This window comes from Plectropomus leopardus, chromosome 8 (assembly GCF_008729295.1).
Source record: "Plectropomus leopardus isolate mb chromosome 8, YSFRI_Pleo_2.0, whole genome shotgun sequence".
NCBI lineage: Eukaryota > Metazoa > Chordata > Actinopteri > Perciformes > Serranidae > Plectropomus > Plectropomus leopardus.
Window position 1 is genome coordinate 6,927,729 of NC_056470.1, and position 17,072 is coordinate 6,944,800.

The following is a 17,072-nucleotide window of genomic DNA, read 5'->3' on the forward strand; positions in this document are numbered from 1 at the left end:
ATATCTTTTTAGGCCCCTTCTCCCCCAAAACAGAGCTGTTTAGTACTCTGCAGAAAGCGGCCAATCAAAGTGTCCCATGTGTCTGCCACATCATAGAGGAGACATCAGACTGTATCAAGTTGTTGATGCTTTTTGTTTTTGTAATTTCTAAAATCTTCATGCTATGAGGTTTTATTTGCAGTTAGTTGGCAGTGTTTGGCTTTGTGTTACCTCTTTGTTTCAAAAGTCCCGTTCAGCCATCTGTCCTCCTTGTGTGCTCAGTTTAGTCTGTTCAGTTAAGTTTATGTTGAGTCAGCATAGCCCAAGGTAAGTTCTGTTTTACTGACCTCTTTGACAAGAACTGGGCATATAATGGTCTCTTTTAGAAAATCCACCTTTGTCTCCTCATGCCTGCCAGCTTGGTCCCTCACTATACTCCCCCACCCCCCTTTTTTTTGCAAGATTTGTTTGGCTTTTCATTCCTTTATTTCAACAGGACAGCTTAAGCACTGAAGGGGTAGAGAGAAAGGATGGTAAAGACGGTTGACGAATTAGGCAGTGAAATTACTAAAGTTAGTGTCTGTGTAGATTACCTTCAAAATAGAAAGTAGGTTCTTAATAGGCCCTACGAGCTTTTATTTTCTTCACATGTCAGAATTGGACGTATTCAGACAATGCCTTTACTTGCAAATAAAAACAGTGAAGTGCAAATGTGCTGTAAATTAGTCCCAGCAGCCTGCAATCTTTGAGGATGTGGGGACAAGGCCAGCACTGCCGATAGAGATGATTTGTCAAGTTTCAAAGGAGCTGACCTTCAGCTGTAAATGCTATTGAACAGACACACACATAAATGCTCACAAGCACCTACAGACTGTAGAAAACACACATGCCCACTTTCACATGTATGCACACACAAGAATACACTTAACATACGAGAAACTCAGAACACACACACACACACACACACACACACACACACACACACACACACTGTGAGCAGCAGGAGGACATGAGAACAGAGCAGTGCCACTCTGCATGCGTTATTAGAAGATGACAAAAGCAATAAATCAAGCTGAATAGGAGCGGCCTTTTATCAGAAATGTATCAAAGAATCTGATCCTAGTTAAACAACCTTCATCATAACATGTTTGAGCCTCAGCAACACTACTAGGAACATGAGAGCACACGCTACAGCAGCCTGTATCGGGTCCGATGCTGCCACCTATGCGCGCCATGGAGCGGTGCTTCTGGCGATGCGCTGTTACGCAATGAGGCAGCTAGGGGGCGCACTCATGTCACTACCCTCTCTCTCTCTCTCTCTCTCTCTCTCTCTCTCTCTCTCTCTCTCTCTGCCAGGGGATGCCGGAGTCTAACCGCAGCTCTCCTCTCATTCATGCTGAGCGCTGCTCTCCTGTGCGCACGGAACTGCAGAGCTGAGCTTCGGAACCGGTGCTTGCTTGCTGCTGTTGCTGCTGTCTGACAAGCCCGCCGGGAATGGAAATGTCTTCTGCTGCAACTCTGACATCCTAAAAATCATGCCAAGCAGGAGGAACGCGAAGGGCGGTTTGATCAGTAAGTACAGCCAAACTTTTTGTGGTTGTTAATTATCTCTCTACCCGTCTTGGAGCTTTTTCTTTCCCTCCATCTGAAATGTTGGTGACATTCTCCCACCCCATTCCTCTCCTCTCCTTGCCCTACTGTGCAAGATATCTGTCTCCCGTCATGAGCACACCCGGAGCAGTGTGTGCTGCGGGAGAAATCCGGCTCTCTGTTGATACCATTTTTTTGCGCTCCGAAACATCGCATGGCTCGTTTTGCGCACACGGCGGAGGAGCAGCCAGACGCACGAGGAGGTTGCGGATGAACCATCTTTCGAGTCTTTTTCTCTTGGATTTGGTCAAGTTGTTGAAGGTGAAGGATTGCTTTACTTCACCCGGGAAGGAACTGCGGATTTTGGGGATGCAAAGTGACAGCCTGAATAGGTTGTTTGAGTGTATGAGCTCCACAGGGGTGTTTTATCTCCCACATGCTGGAGCTTTAATGTTTATATGGTATGTCAGGTCGCAGGGGTATTATAGGAATGTTGTCGCAATGATAGGCTTGGCAGTGATGCCATTAGACTGCCTAGTGTCTTATAGTCTTTATAAACCCTCAGCTGAGCGCGCCACAGGCACACAATCCCCTATAGGGATATTATGGGAGTTTTGGATGTGTAGCTTCTGTTTTTTTATTTTGCTGAAAAAACAGGATTAAACCTTGTAGGGAGGTGAACATTGTTGCACAAATTGAACTTGAAAACACTAATTGTACGTGTGCATGTGCGCATATGTATGTAGTGTATGCAGGCAGTGTGCAGTGAGACCATGACTGTGTGCAAGTTTGTGCATGTATGCAGCTATGTGCCTATGTGTGCTTGTTTAGATGCAAAATGAAAATGTGTATAATGTGTTTGACCTGTGTGTCTGTGTGTGTGTGTGTGCGTGTGGGAGCCCCTCAACCACCCACACATAAACACATAAATACACAGCTTCGTCATTTTGGAGTGGCATCAACGTGCGCTGACAGTTTTGTGTCACCTTATGAATTTTTGACTTGAAATGCGTAGGTGAGGCAGACGGGCTGATTTTGAGAGACTACGGGCGCCAAGCCACCGGTTTGGCTGCCAAATCACAGAAAAAAAATTCTGAAGGTTGTGTGTGTGTGTGTGTGTGTGTGTGTGTGTCTATGTGTCTATGTGAGAGAGAGGGAGTCTTTGCATAGTCTGAATCTCCTCTCATCTCTTTCTCTCTTGCATCTTATCTCTCTCCAGGGTGAACTTGTGAGGATGAGTGTGTGTGAGATGATGTTGGTACTGAGGAGAAGATGCAAAAAGATGTATAGGGAAGAAAGACTTCTCCCTCCTCTCTCTCAAGTATGTGTGTCATGATGTGCCTGTGCTGGGACGCGTTGATAAGGCAGAAGCCCTGAACATCACCTCCACTTTAGGGCTGAGGCGTGACATCCAAACCGACTGCGTGCATGGTTATAGTGACATAATGACTGGGGAGCATATTAGTTGCTGTTACACCTGCAGAGACACAACAATTTTAGAGGTTTTAGCCCCAAAAATGAGTCAAAATGTGACTCCGACGACAGCGGTGCCTGTAACCTAATTACCTAGTTTATTCTTGGAGTCTTTTATTATTAATTTGTTCTTAGAGGAGATCATTCTTTCTTCGCTGCTCTCGACGTATTCATCTTTCTGTGTATTATAGACATCCTGTGGATGCCGTAACCAGCGTTCAGTAATATTTAAAGAAAGTTCCAGGATGACACTTCTCATTTGGTGTTAGTGTCTCTGGTGTTAAAAGTAACTGCATCATACTTTCTTGCTGTTTTATAAAATCTACAGTGGCTGAGATTAAACGTATGTATGCTGTATATGATCTGATAGTGTGTTTGTGGTGCTCAGTAGCGATATTGGATGTGGTATCACATAGTGCCTGTGTAGGTATATGACATTTTATAGCAAATTTTAAGCTATTTTCTGGGATTTAAGCTGTTATTCTAAAGCTGTCCTTATTGAATCTGGAGTTTTCTTTCAGGATTATTTAATGAATAAGGTACTGCACAGTCATGTTTTTTTTAATTGAGGTAACTATGTGTAACGTCGTCTGAATTCTCTTCCCTTTTGATCATTCTTGACATTGAGCTTTATCAGCCACATTCTGAGTGACAATAGACACTGTGGGCTCACCACCTTGCCTAGCAGGAAAGCTGCTGTTTTTGAGTGGAAACATCACCACAGGGAGTTTTTGTGTGTAGGGGGTTCAGGTGTGGGGGTGGTGCTGTGTCAATGCTCTCAGCCCTCAGCGGCTCAGACCCCCGGCTGAGCTAAGAGCTACAGACGATCGGCAACTTGCCCTGCGGTCCTTCCGCGCAACCCGCTCCACACTTCAAGTGCCTGCAATAAATAAACCGAGTGAGAGAGATGGCAATAGACTGACAATAAACCAGATTGATACAGCAGTTTTAACTCATTCAATGTGAGAAACACCCCAGAGAAGGAGGTGTGTTATAATAACATATCCATAGGATGTAATGGAGATGGCATTTAGCTGAGGGTTTTTTATTCACAGTGCCTTCACAGTCTATATTGAAATGCTGCACGGGCGGCCCCAGTGGGAGCTGAAGCGCCGACCCAGCAGTGTCAGAGCCACGCTCTCGCCTATCGAGCGGCTGATGACTATAGACTGCCAAGTAAGCTGATATTACATGGCGAAACACCAGTTTAAATCCCATATACAGGAACACTTGTTTTAACTGCTTTTGGGAGGCAGTTTATTTAATTAGCTGAGACTGGCATGTAGATCAAATAAAAATATGACTGATATAAGAGTTTATCAGTGAATCACTTCTCCTAGGTTACAGACTTGATTACAACCAAGAGGCATGATGTGTTGATCAGCTTTTCTCTCTCTCTGGCTATAACAGTCTCTGTCAGTCATTTGAATAAGGAGTGATCATTTAAAAGAATACCAATATCTATTGGAAAAGCAACAGTTCACAATGTTAAAAATAAAGCGCCCTCATTAAATTTAGACCTGGGGCGATAAAAGATGGGACAGCACTCCCTACGAGCACAGAATGCTGGTGGTGGTGGAGTGAAGCCAATAGCTGGGAAAGCTCTAAGGTAAATTTGCCTGATTTGAAGATCACAGCGGGTACGTGGGTCTAAAAGTTAGAATTTGACAATGATATTTTAAGTGCAGCATCCAGCAACTTATTGGCTCAGGGGATGTGGGCAGCAAGATGAGATTGGATGATGTAAGAATTTGCGAATGAGACAAGCCCTGACTGGGCAGGGTTAGAAAAATGGAAGTGATGAAGAAGAATTCACGAACAAAAGAATATCATCATCACTTTGTTAATTAATTTGCAGCTTCTTAACCTCATTTATTTAACAGTCTTTGTTCTTTTGTTGTTTTGACTCCAACATGGGTGATACTACAGCAGATGAGCCAAATTGTCTTGTTTTGGGTCTTTTTAGCTCTTTTTCTGATGAGCCAGTGACAACGTGTTTACAACTCCCAATTTTTGCCTGAACCAAATAGACAGAGGAAGAGGCTGGGAAAGAGAGAGAGATAGAGATAGAGAGAGAGAGAGAGAGAGAGAGACGAGATGAGGTGATGGAGCTTTTAAGTTCCCGGCACCTTTTTGATGCAGCCTCTGCAGTGAAAGGCCAAGGAAGATCAAACAGGGCAGGCAGATTGAAATAGTTTCTCTTGTAAGAGACGCTCCAACAGCGTACAGATGTGGCAGGTAACCAGGAGACGGAGGTGGCAGCCACTTTCACACGCCACCTGATTGCAAACACTCGCTTCCCTGAGTTCAAAATAGGACTTGCGAGGCGCTTTTTGATCGTCGTTAGCATCCGCCGGTTCAGTATCTTGAAGCGAGACCGAAGGCTCGTAGGTGGGTGGTTGGGGGAGTTATTTCCTAGCCTAGTGTGAGCAAGGATAATTCTGCCGTTGTTTTGTCAGCAATTAAAAGAATTTCAGCAACCCATTTTCTTCTGCTGCTGCAGACCATACAGCTTGTGTTTGTTATCCCAAATGGCCAATTTCTGCCTTATGTTCTGTGCTGTCTGAACAGTTGAGGCAGCAAAATAATCAGTGTGTGTGTGTGTGGGTGTGTGTGTGTGTAGCTGAACAAACCCGCATTACTGAACTTGTCTGCGTTTCCTGTGCTTCTGCAACATTGGTCCGATCAGCACGTCCCCATGTTTCTCAGACACACACACTCGGACATCCTCCCTTTGCCCTCCTTTTCTCCTTGTTTATATTTAGTGCTGGGCCAAGGTCAATGTTAGAGAGCTAGGTTCTTGTTTATTTTCGTACATGGCTCTGAGATGCAGATCTGTCTTCTGTTATCTGTACTGGTGGTTAGACATTCCCCAGGCCATGGGGAGGAGCAGGAGGAAAATGCAAAGGTGGACAGAAGGAAGGATAAGGCCATACTTCAGTACTACTATGACTAGAAGGCATCATGCAGTACCCTCTTTTTTTATTTGAAGAACAATGCCAGCTGTTATTTTCAAACAACTCTCAAATGTGGCCATACAGCACCAGGAAGGATAGTACCATGGTACAAGCTAAAAAAAAAAAAAAAAAGAAATTCTAAAACTATACTGAATGGGTTTCAGAGAGGAATAGGTTTGCACTGTGTTCTTCTTCTGGTTTTCTCCCCCAGGCGAGCCCATGTAAAGCACTTTGAGGTGAAGCTTCTGTGTTAAAGTACGCTGCTTTGCAGCATCTGACAGAGGAAACTATTTGAATGTTTGGAAGTCAGGATTTACACAAACGGCACACTGCAGGCTTATCTTAAACAACCAAGCTTATGTCTGTTGCTTTGCAGCAGATGATGGAACAAGAGAGAGTAAAGATCTAACAGCACAGTCTGGCCGCTTAGTGGTGTTTATGGTGCAGTTAGAATTTTAACATGGGTGACACCAGAAATTTAAGCAAATAGAAAGAATCTGTTGCAGGTTGTAGGGATGGGAACCACTTTTGCATCGCAGCCTGTTAGGATGCACGACAATAAAAGTGTCTCACTTGACCTAGACACCTTGAGGACAGAGAGTAAAAAAGATGGAAGAATGGGGGATTTCTGTGTAGCAAAGTGCAGAGAGAAGGGATAAGTGAGGCCTGTGAAGGCAAGAGGAGGGTGAAAGTGGCAATATGCAGTATGCTGTGCTATCTGGGCTTGCTGGTAAAGCTTACTGAAGGAGAGGGGGGTTAGATAGGATGAAAGAAGCTGAAGAAATTGGATGTTGTTGGGGTGAGAAGGTCAAAAGCAAAGGTAATGACAGATGTTACATTTCTGTCCAACTTTCAGGTAGTTTTTATGCAAACAAGTGTAACATTGCAAAGAGTTAGTACATCAAAACTCAAAAGATCGGAAAATATACACAAGACAATGAAGAATCTCCTGAAAACTAAAAGGCAAGGGTAATTTGTTCTTTGTTATCCTCTAGCTATACATTGCGTTGTCTGAAGATGAACAAATTTGATTGGTTATATTTGATGCCACTTTTATTCAAATTGAACAAACTCCTGAAATACTTGGGAGCCTAGCTTGAGATGTATTAACTCTAGTATGTATTTGGAAAGCTGCATGGAAAGGGAGAGAAATAATCAAAAGAGAAAGCAGCAGAACATCAAGAGAGTGAAGTTGTGGAGAAAACAACTGAGGCGAGTTTCTAAAAAGTGAGAAATGACAAAATAAGAGAGAGAAAAAAGGGAGCTGGAGCCAGCAAGGCAAAGAGAGAGTGACGGTATTCCTGACAGTGTGACTCAGATGAGAGGACTTGAAGACGGGGGAGGGGACGGATAGAAAAAAAGGGACTGAGGTTGAAGTTGTGCAATTCCAATTCTGGTGTTTCTGGAAGTGATTAAGATTGTCAGGAATTGCGGAGAGAGAGGGAAGTTGGTATGAAAGAGGTGAAAGGAGGCATAAAGACAGTGGCATGAGTGTTACACTTGACGAAACAGTCTTTGCTGATTTTGATGACTATGCCTAGATGAGACAAAAGATGATATCAGTCTGCTGTCCATCACCTCAATTTTCCTTAAATCAGTGTCTTGTTGCTTCATCCTAGTGCAGCTGGTGGAGTCTTCCAATAAGGCACTATAATGTGTTCTCAAAACGGACATTTCCAGTGTGAACAACATTAAACATGATCAGACTTCTGGAACTACAGTGAAATTGTTTGGCTCAGGTTAGTTTGGAGAAACAGACACAGAAAAACAGAAAAGATTTTAATCAGCTGACTCACATGGAATAAATTATATGTAAAATATGTACAGGGATTGTCACTCCCCACAAAGATGCACCAAGCTCAGTGTAGCAGGGAGTGGAGACTGGCCATGATAACTTCTGCAAAGTGAACAGGTGAATGCGAGGTGTATAGGTGGGGTTTTACCAGTAGAAGCAATTGTAGACTGGTGTTAAACAGTGGAGTTTCTTCCCTTGCAAATAATCTTTAGCTCAGTACTGACTCCTTAGAATCAGCCCAGGACATCTCTACTTATGATATTTAGTCAGTCTGGTCTCACAGAAATACATGAAATGACCACGGCCCTTTTTAAAAACCAAATTACATAATGGAGGCATGTATTGTGTTTAAATAACATACTGGCACTTAATATTCAAATCATGTATTTTTGTAAATTTGGAGTTTCAGTGACTACTGGTCTTAAGTCATTGAGTGCCAGCCCTGTTATATAATGGAAAGTGGCTTGTGCCAGCTTTTCTGGCCATTTTGAGGACCATTTAGAGTCATCTTTCAAGGCCCACAGAATATTTTGTACAAAGACACTAAAAACATGAGAGTTTCTTCCAGCGTCCGCTGGTGAAACTAGCCACCTGACCCTCTCTGTTTTTTGGGGGGCGTTTTATGCCGATATTGAATTGATGTAGCTTCGTTGCTGTGGTTTTAAATCACCTCTGTACAGATCGCTCTGCTCTCTGATCCCGGCTACTCCACTTCATGCTTTGATCTACCATCTTTTGTCCTACAGCTACGAATCCCAGCAGCCCCAAAAATTACACACAGGGAGCGTAAGAGTGCCCCCTTGTGCCAGCCGCCGAAAACACACTTTGACGTATATATACGTCAATTGCACTCAATGAGTTAAGAACTATTGTTCAAGAGACATTTTCTCAGAAATGCTCGATGTCTGGCATTAAAATTGCCAGTAGTTTTTATAATTGCAGTACAAAGTATATACTGTTTTTAATATTCTAAAAGTCACCTTTACTTTCAGTGCAAAGCCAAGCTAGAACTTACCCAATGGTTTTTCCTGTTGTGAAAAATATAACAATCTAGAGTTCAGTCATTCCCCACACTACACAGCTCCCCAGGAGTCCAGTCAATATTCATATCCCTCAATTTCAAACAAATATAAACAAAACAGGAAAGAAAAAATAAAGAAACAGACCACAAGAAACAACAAAACAGAATTTGTATGATTTGTGCGTCATCATGCTGCCAATGGAAGCAATTTTCCAGCTGGGGAAAAATATATGGCAAACAGACAGTGCCATCGATGCTGAGTTTTTAACATTTTAGGAAAACTGAAACCTGAAATCCAGAAATGGTGGTGAAATGCAGGAATGACAGTGGTCAAGGAAATGCTTAGTCAGGGAATGTATAAACACTCTTCCAATCCTCTCTCTCTCTCTCTCTCTCACACACACACACACTCACACACACTCACACACATGCACACACACACACACACACACACACACACACACACACACACACACACACACACACACACACACACACACACACACACACACACACACACAAGCTCATCTCATTTTGTTGAGTGCTTAGTCAAACACCAGGCCTTCATGTGTGAGGGAGGGGTGACTGCAAGGTTTTGTCCATGTGTATGTTTAAGAAATAGGATCAGAGAGTGATGCGTCCTCTCACGTGTCTCTTGACTCTTATTGTGGAAAGTGTAGCTTACAGGTTCAGCATTTTGCTCAAGGGCACCTCAGCAGGTGTTTGTTGTATCCTTCCACGTTCTCTGTAAGCGCACCAAAATGTGATTGCTTTGATTGATTGTTCATTTGAATTCGTACCAAACTGCACAACGGCACCACCAATATCTCTGGGGAATCAGGCTTCTTGTGTGACATCTCAAGCGGACATTCATCTTGCTCTGAATTCTAGTAGGAATGAGAAGTACAGTGTACAGATGCCTGACTCCTGCTCGAAGGTATCGGCTTTCGCTTTGCTGTGATGTATGAACTTCTTGCTCGAGTTGAGAAATGAACTTTCTCCGCACAGTTTAAGCCTCCTGGAGCGAGGTTCTGCACAGCCTAGCTCTGTTGCCCTTCCTTCTTATGTCTTCTGATGTGATTCTGCCAGGTTTCAATTCCCCTGCGTTCTGTCTGAAAGAAGGATGCAGCTGATAAGAAACAGAAACGGTGCAGTGTTGATAGTAAATGCTTCCACTCCCCCACAACAAAGTGAACCACAGGGTCAAAAACACGTTGAAATCCATTTAAGGCACCTTGAGATTTCCTGTTTGAAAGCGCTGGTGCTCAGGCATCTCCTCGGCCGCTGAAATTGCTCCGCATATCGCTACCTACATAGGGAGGTGATGCATGGGAAACCATTTTAAGGCAATGCAGACGGGTAATTTAGCTTTTTACAGATGTGGGGGGTTGCAAATGGAGAGAAATTGGAGAGAAAGTGTTGGGTTTTGTGAAAGCAGCAGTGACACAACTACGGGAGAAGCTTTTGTCTAGTGAGATGAATTTACTCAATAACCTCTGCCTAATGGGGCTGTCTATTATTTCCTGTTTTTATGCCTATCTCTATTTCTCTCTCTTTCTCCTTCCTCCACAGCTTACGTATTGTGTGCTTTTATTTTGTGTTTTATCCTCTTCTCGTCTCTTTATTCTCTCTGTGCTTTGCTTTATCTTTCTCCCTGTTCTTGAAGATATTCACAAGGCTTTGGAAAACCTAAAAAAATTCTGTGTATTGAAATTCAAATAATATTAAAGTTTTAGTTATTTGTGGTAGTTTTATGTTTTTCATAATGTAAGAGCTGTTGCTTTTGTTCACTGTCCAATTTTTTCATAGAATTACTCTGACAGCTAACATTTTATCTGATTTCAGACAACACACACTTGCGGTGTATGTTGGCATCAAAACACCCACACCCGTTAGTTTCTACAGAATATAAGCCCACACACTGGTAATGTCTGGCATCAAAATACAATACTGTCCTATAGGCTTTTTCAGGCTGCTGGCAGACGCAAACAGGCTGCAATTATTCGTGTCTGACTTGTAAATCCATTCAATAACATTGCTGCTGATGTAATGTCGATGGATTTCACCTTTTAAAATGATTTTTGCCAGTTTTTGCTTATGCTACAGTAGTTTTTGGATGCAAACTGGACCAATGTGAACGCACTGTAACATCTCTGCAAATATTGTGTGTCTCACAACCAAGCCAACCAACCATCATTGCCTCAGAGTAAAGTTTCAAAGAGCAGCTAGCATGGCTGTAAACCTGTAGTCTTGTTTATATTAACTGACTGTCCTGGTGTTTTTTTTCATTCAAACTTGTCTTGGTCTCAGTCTCTGGTCTCAATAAGGCACAGTTTTTGTTGTTGTTGTGTTTGTTGTTGTTGTTGTTGTTGCTGTTGTTGTTGTTGTTGTTGTATTTTCCTTTCCTGCCTTTCTTGGTCAGTTCCACTGGAAATCAGACTGCACCCCAGAGAGAAATTCACCAATTCTTCACCATGACTTTCAACATTCACTTTTATTAGCATTAGTAATGCCCATGATTCATTGTGTGTCTTTGCTGTAAACCACCAAGTATCTTCATTTTAGACATTTAATTTTTTGAGCAAATTTGGGACCTGTTTCTCATATCATATTTCAGGTTTAAATTTTTAATCATGATTCCAGAGTAGAAGTAGTTGAGAATGAAGTGAAATTGACATTGTTTATGGTTCCTGTTCCGATGACTTTCAAACTTTTCTAAAGCCAAAGGACTGCAGTGAATATGAATAGGACTTTTTCAGCCTTGACTCTTGTGGTCTCAACCACAGTCTTGGCTTTTTACAAGAAATATGTGAAGAAGATCCTGTCGAACCTGACAAATAGTGAAATATTGTCAGTATTGCCATCTAAAAAAAAACAACTTTCACAGTAATGACCCCCAGTTTTAATAGATAACTAGATGTTTTTTCACTTGCAGGTGACAGTTGGACTAAGCAATAACTAATTCACAAGAACAGAAATCAGCAAGCAGAGTAGTCTTTTTCTTACCTTCATTAAAGGCAATTTCCCCTTGGGGATCAATAAAGGATTTCTGATTCTGATTAATGCTCTGGAAAAGCATCAATTCTGTCTCACTGAAACATCCCAGATTCTGTATCTTGGCTACTATTGGCTGTTCTTTGTGCTACAGGTGAAAGTCAGATTAGTCAATTTAAAAACACTTTGCATCTACTGTATTCCTAACATCCCTTTCTTTCTGCTTATGATTCCACTTTCTCTTCCATCCAGTCCCATCATCTTTTTTTTGTTTAGTGTAGCTGCAGTGTGTATGACTGTTTTATTCCTCTTCTCGCTCTCTTTCTGTCTGACTGGTGCTGTTGGTTTTAGAGATCTCAGCAGACTGACTAGAGGAGGCTTTGCTGCAGGCAGCTCCTTCTCCCTAATGAGAGAAACGGAGCCATTCACTGCATACATACACTTCCTTGCTCTGTGTGTGTGTGGGTGCACGTGTGTGTTCGTAGCAGCGTGTGCCTTTGTGTAAGCGGTGGGAGTGTTTATGTATGTGGTTTTTTGAAATTGGTTGTGTGAAGTATTATGTGTGAGTTTGAGTCAGCGTGTTTTTGTGTGTGGCTATGGGGTTTGTTTTTGAGCATTTTTGTGTGTGTGTGTGTGTGTGTGTGTGTGTGTGTGTTTCATGCCTCGCCTCTCCACACACTGTTTCAAATTCTTTCCTCTTGTGAAACCGAGGAAACTGAACAGTTTATGTGGCTGTTGAACACAACATTTCATTTTCCCACTGTGTGCTGATGTAGTTGACTGGCTTCTCTGTGTAGTCCTGAAGGAATTCTACTCCATGTTTCTTCTTCTATGGAGCTTTATTGTAAACTCTGTTCAATCATACCTGCACCTGTTTGTGTGTTTGATGTGGTGCAATGTCATCAGAAATGGGTGAGCCTGCCATGGATTCTTGTCTCTTTTAAATAAAACCAGGAACAAATACTGAACTAATAAGCTATTCCTGCAACAGTTAGTAATTTTTGATTTTCTATATTTTAGATTTCTTTTAAAGAAGTGTTTTCACTGCTGGAAAGAGGCAGTTTTCATAAAATGACTGTCTGTCTGTGCAGTAGAAAGACACATACTTTTAAAATGTGGTGCTGTAGTATTTGCTTTTGCTTAAGAAGTAGAGCACAACTACAACTACCAGAGTGCACTGCACCACACCAGACCAATAAACATCCCTCTCAGCAGGTCACTTAGTGAGAGCTTGGCTGTTTTGTCACAGGACAGTCAAACAGTGTCACAGGTCAACAGTTCACTAAAATATACTTCTCAAAATGTTTGAGGCGAGAAACAGGCAAAGCAGTTAAATAATTTTGGTTCATATTTGAGCTGCTTAGTTTGACTGTTTACTTTCAGTTTGATTGACATAAATGAAACAATATGGTGCCCTCTTCCTGTTCAGAGTCTCACATTATAGCCAAACAGTGTGCTAAAATATGTTTCTCAAGATGTTTAAGGCAAAAAGTAGGCAGTACACTAACTGAATCTTGGTTAATATTTGAGCAACACTACAAATTAATCTACATGGAAAAAGTCATTAGTTGCAAAATTAAAATCAGGCTGTTCTCAATTCTCATGCACTGTTTTTATGTTTTCCTACTAAAAGTAATTGACCAGAATTTGTACACATCTCAAGTAATCATGAACCAGTAATTTTTGTGTAACCATGTGTTTTAAAAGGCTGAAATCACATGAACAACGTGGTGATGGGATTATTATGGAAGTGGTCCCAAGCGACTAGTGTTCGGGACCATGTGAACTTTGAGTGAACTTTGGGTCATTTTACAATATGCCGTCACCATGTTTAATTTCCTAATCATAACCACAGTAATTTTACTTGCGTAAACTTAACCAACGTAACTTCAAACCCTAACCCCCATTAATTTAGTAATTTTACGGTAAAGACATAACATCATTTGCAGGGTGCTAATTAGGATATCGTACAAACTGTTGAATGAGAATATGTTGCTAAAATATAAAAATCGTTTTTGTTCAGCAAACTGTGAAGAAAGAAAAAAAAAGTATAGTAAAATGAACATTTATCCTGAATATTTTCTTTTTTGGTTGATTAAAAATAAAGAAAGTGGAATATCTTCCCATAATCTTAAAAAAAAAAATTAAAAAGTGTGATTTTGTAACTGCAATCAATAACTTCACCGTCTATTCAGGCGTCCTTTTACATGAGCCACTCAGTATTGTGTGACTTCCTCAGTGTGCTTTTGTGTATGTTTGTTATATCCATGTCACTGTCACTGTGTGTGATGAGTCTATTCCACACGTCTAATGTTTTGCCACAGCTGCTGGGGGGATTACTCTTGAGGCTACAGTGAGGGAGAGACAGAATAAAAAGCATGAAAGAGTGTGAATTGACCATAAAGCTCCGCCACTCTGAAGGGATTAGAAGGGGTTAAACTGCAGGGCGCGATAAAGACTGGCATTTCTCTGTCACACACTTGGGCTGCTGCTGTGTCCGTGTGTGTCCGTGTGTTTGTGTGTGTGTGTGCGAGAGAGAGAGAGAGAGAGAGAGAGAGAGAGAGAGAGAAAGAAAGATGTACAACTATTATGACATACAGGAACCACATTGACATGCTTGTTGATGCATGTGCATGTATGGGTTTTTGAAGAAGAGTCTGTGTGTGTGTGTGTGTGTGTGCGTGTGTGAGTGACCTATAACTACCATGGGGCAGTCAGGCAGTTCCAGAGCTGAGCAGCGGGGGATTACTGATGGGTTTTTCTCTGCATGCTGATGCTCAAAACTGGAAAAAAAGTTGCATTGAGAGAAATACAGAGCAGAGGAAGTCTGTGTTTGTGTGTATGTGGAAGAGCTGGCGTGACTGAAAGCAGTAAAGAATTGCTGCTCGTGGTGCTGTTTAAGAGTGACTTAAGAGTGGTTTGAAACACACTGCAGGAATACAGTGCAAAAAGCTCAAAACTCTGCACACGGGAAGTTTTATATTACATGAGAGAACAGACAAAGTAAACTCTCTTTTATCATAATTTAATAGCTTGGATATTTTCTCTTTAGTGTTGAAGCATGTTCAACCCCACTAACACTGATTAGAACAACAAGATTGTTACTTCAGATGAAATATGTGTTTTCTTGAAACCCCATTGCCAGAAATGACTGATTATGATTATAATTCTGTTTTATTTTATTTATATTATATACTTTTCTGCAAATCCCAGATACTATGTTGCATTTTCATATTATTATGCAGCATATATTTTGAAACGTAATATCTCAGCAGTGCTGTAGTTCATATGTGGTTAGGTTTGGGTATAAAAACCACTTGGTTATGGTTTGGAAAAGATGTTTGGGCTTTAAAAACCTGGTTTTGGTGGCACAATCCTCGCTGGAAATGCAGCAGTGTCTCTTAAAAAAAAAAAAGAACAGCAACAGCTTTTTATTCCACATAGCAAAGGGTTGCTCCAAAACACCAAAATTTGGTGGCTAAATAGCTCCTGGATAAACAGCAATGACTTGTTCCAAAGCAACCGATTTCATTGTTTGTTGGTCTTGAACAGTGGTCTCATGTTAGCAGGCATCTTGCCTATGTGTCACGCCATCCTTCATCCCCTCCATCTCCCAATGACAAAGGTAGCTCATATGCTATGCCCCTTCAGAAAAGTTGATATGATTGGTATGAAGCATACTATTTGGGGTTTGCAGAAATGTAAAAAGCCAATATTTCTGCATACGACCAATGCAATTCACACTCTTGTTGTCAGTTTCACACTGTCCCACTAATTTTGAGTGGGGTGGCACTAACATGTGGAGAAGTGCTAAGAGTGTGCCTAAAGGCAGTTGCAAACAGTTGCACAATGACAAGAAATATATTAGAAAATGACTTTGCAAATGTTTTATGATTAAAGAATGGATTAATCTCAGTTTTTTTGCCTCCAGGATACAGCCAATGCATTTTGATGAGAAACACTGACTATAAACCAAACTGTTTTACTATGAATAACCCCTTCAACTTTACTCCTTTGTTCAGACCCCTTGTGAAGCAGTGGTGCACCCACATTTTTCTGAGGGGTGGCTAGATGGGCTCACTGAAAGTCTTTGAGTGGCACACAGAGACCAAAAGCTGTAAATGAATTTTAGGAGCTCTGTTATGCTGTTGAAGTGTATCGGCTTGTTGAAAACTATGCCAATAAAGAAAGTTAATGACTACCATAGAGTTACACTTTGGTTTCTTATTTTTCGGTTGGTATTACTGATTAGATGATGTGCATAGACTAATTGCCTGTGCAGTCAGTTCTACAGCAATCCTGTTTTAATGTGTTATATATCCAAATTTGTAAGGCAACTTAAAAATCTTCAAATAGGCAATTTGGAAAATGGCCATCCCAGTGGTTCCTTTGCCACAGTTTAGCCAAACTTTGGCCCGTTATTCAACATTATTCCAAAGCTATGCCGTCACTGATACATAGTTAGTACATGTACACTAGTAGACTAGCTTGAAAAATGAGGTTACCTCAGCTTCATAAAGTTAGTAATGTCAGCCTCAAATAATTTCCACCAGTGGAGGGAGCAGCAGTTGTATCAGGGTGGCCATGCCCCCCCAGCCCCACCCTGGGGGTGTCCTTGTTCTGAAGGGATCTGTCAATGAGTCTTAAAGCTCCTTATTCAACTGTGGTGAATTATGGAATGGGAAGACTTAATTGGTGAGAAAATGCCACATACATTGAGTTTTCTTGTCTTTAAAAATCAGTGGCATGATCTGCTTGTTTTATTTAAAGGAGATTTCTACCCAAGTAGCTTGCAGGATTTTGCAGAACTCAGTGCTTTCAAACAGCGCGCTCTTGCTCTCCCTTCTTGTCCCTCCAGTTTTTGGCGGTCCTGTTTGGGTTCTGGAAATGATTACCGTGCTAGACAGACCAATCAGATAAGGCTGCTCCAGCGGCTGCAGAGGGCCGTGGCCAGGGGTGAGAGGTTGCATTCCACCCCCTCTGATTAGATCCACTCTTCACACTGTTACACTGTAAACTGTGACAGCTGTGTGAGTGCACATGCACCCCAAATCAAGGCTTCAACATGTTACATTATAATAATTGTTTCAAGAGGATATTTGGGTGATGTCATAATGAGTCATTGACAGTCTCATGCATAATCTAGATTAACAGGAGACTTTACTGCATAAAACAGCTAAAGATTTTGTCTGCTGTTGTAAAGGGGACCCACCAGAAATTTGTTGCCCATACTTTGAACAGACAATGAGGCCTTTATTACAGA

General features: G+C 41.6%; 1 protein-coding gene across 1 annotated transcript in view; it reads left to right on the forward strand.

Moving 5' to 3' along the window:
* Positions 1–1,405: 1,405 nt before the first annotated feature.
* Positions 1,406–17,072, forward strand: part of LOC121946885 (plexin-A1-like) — a 321,677-nt gene continuing 306,010 nt past the window's right edge. The window contains exon 1 of the mRNA XM_042491694.1: positions 1,406–1,551. The gene's annotated coding sequence lies outside the window, so the exon portion shown is untranslated. The remainder of the gene's footprint in view (positions 1,552–17,072) is intronic.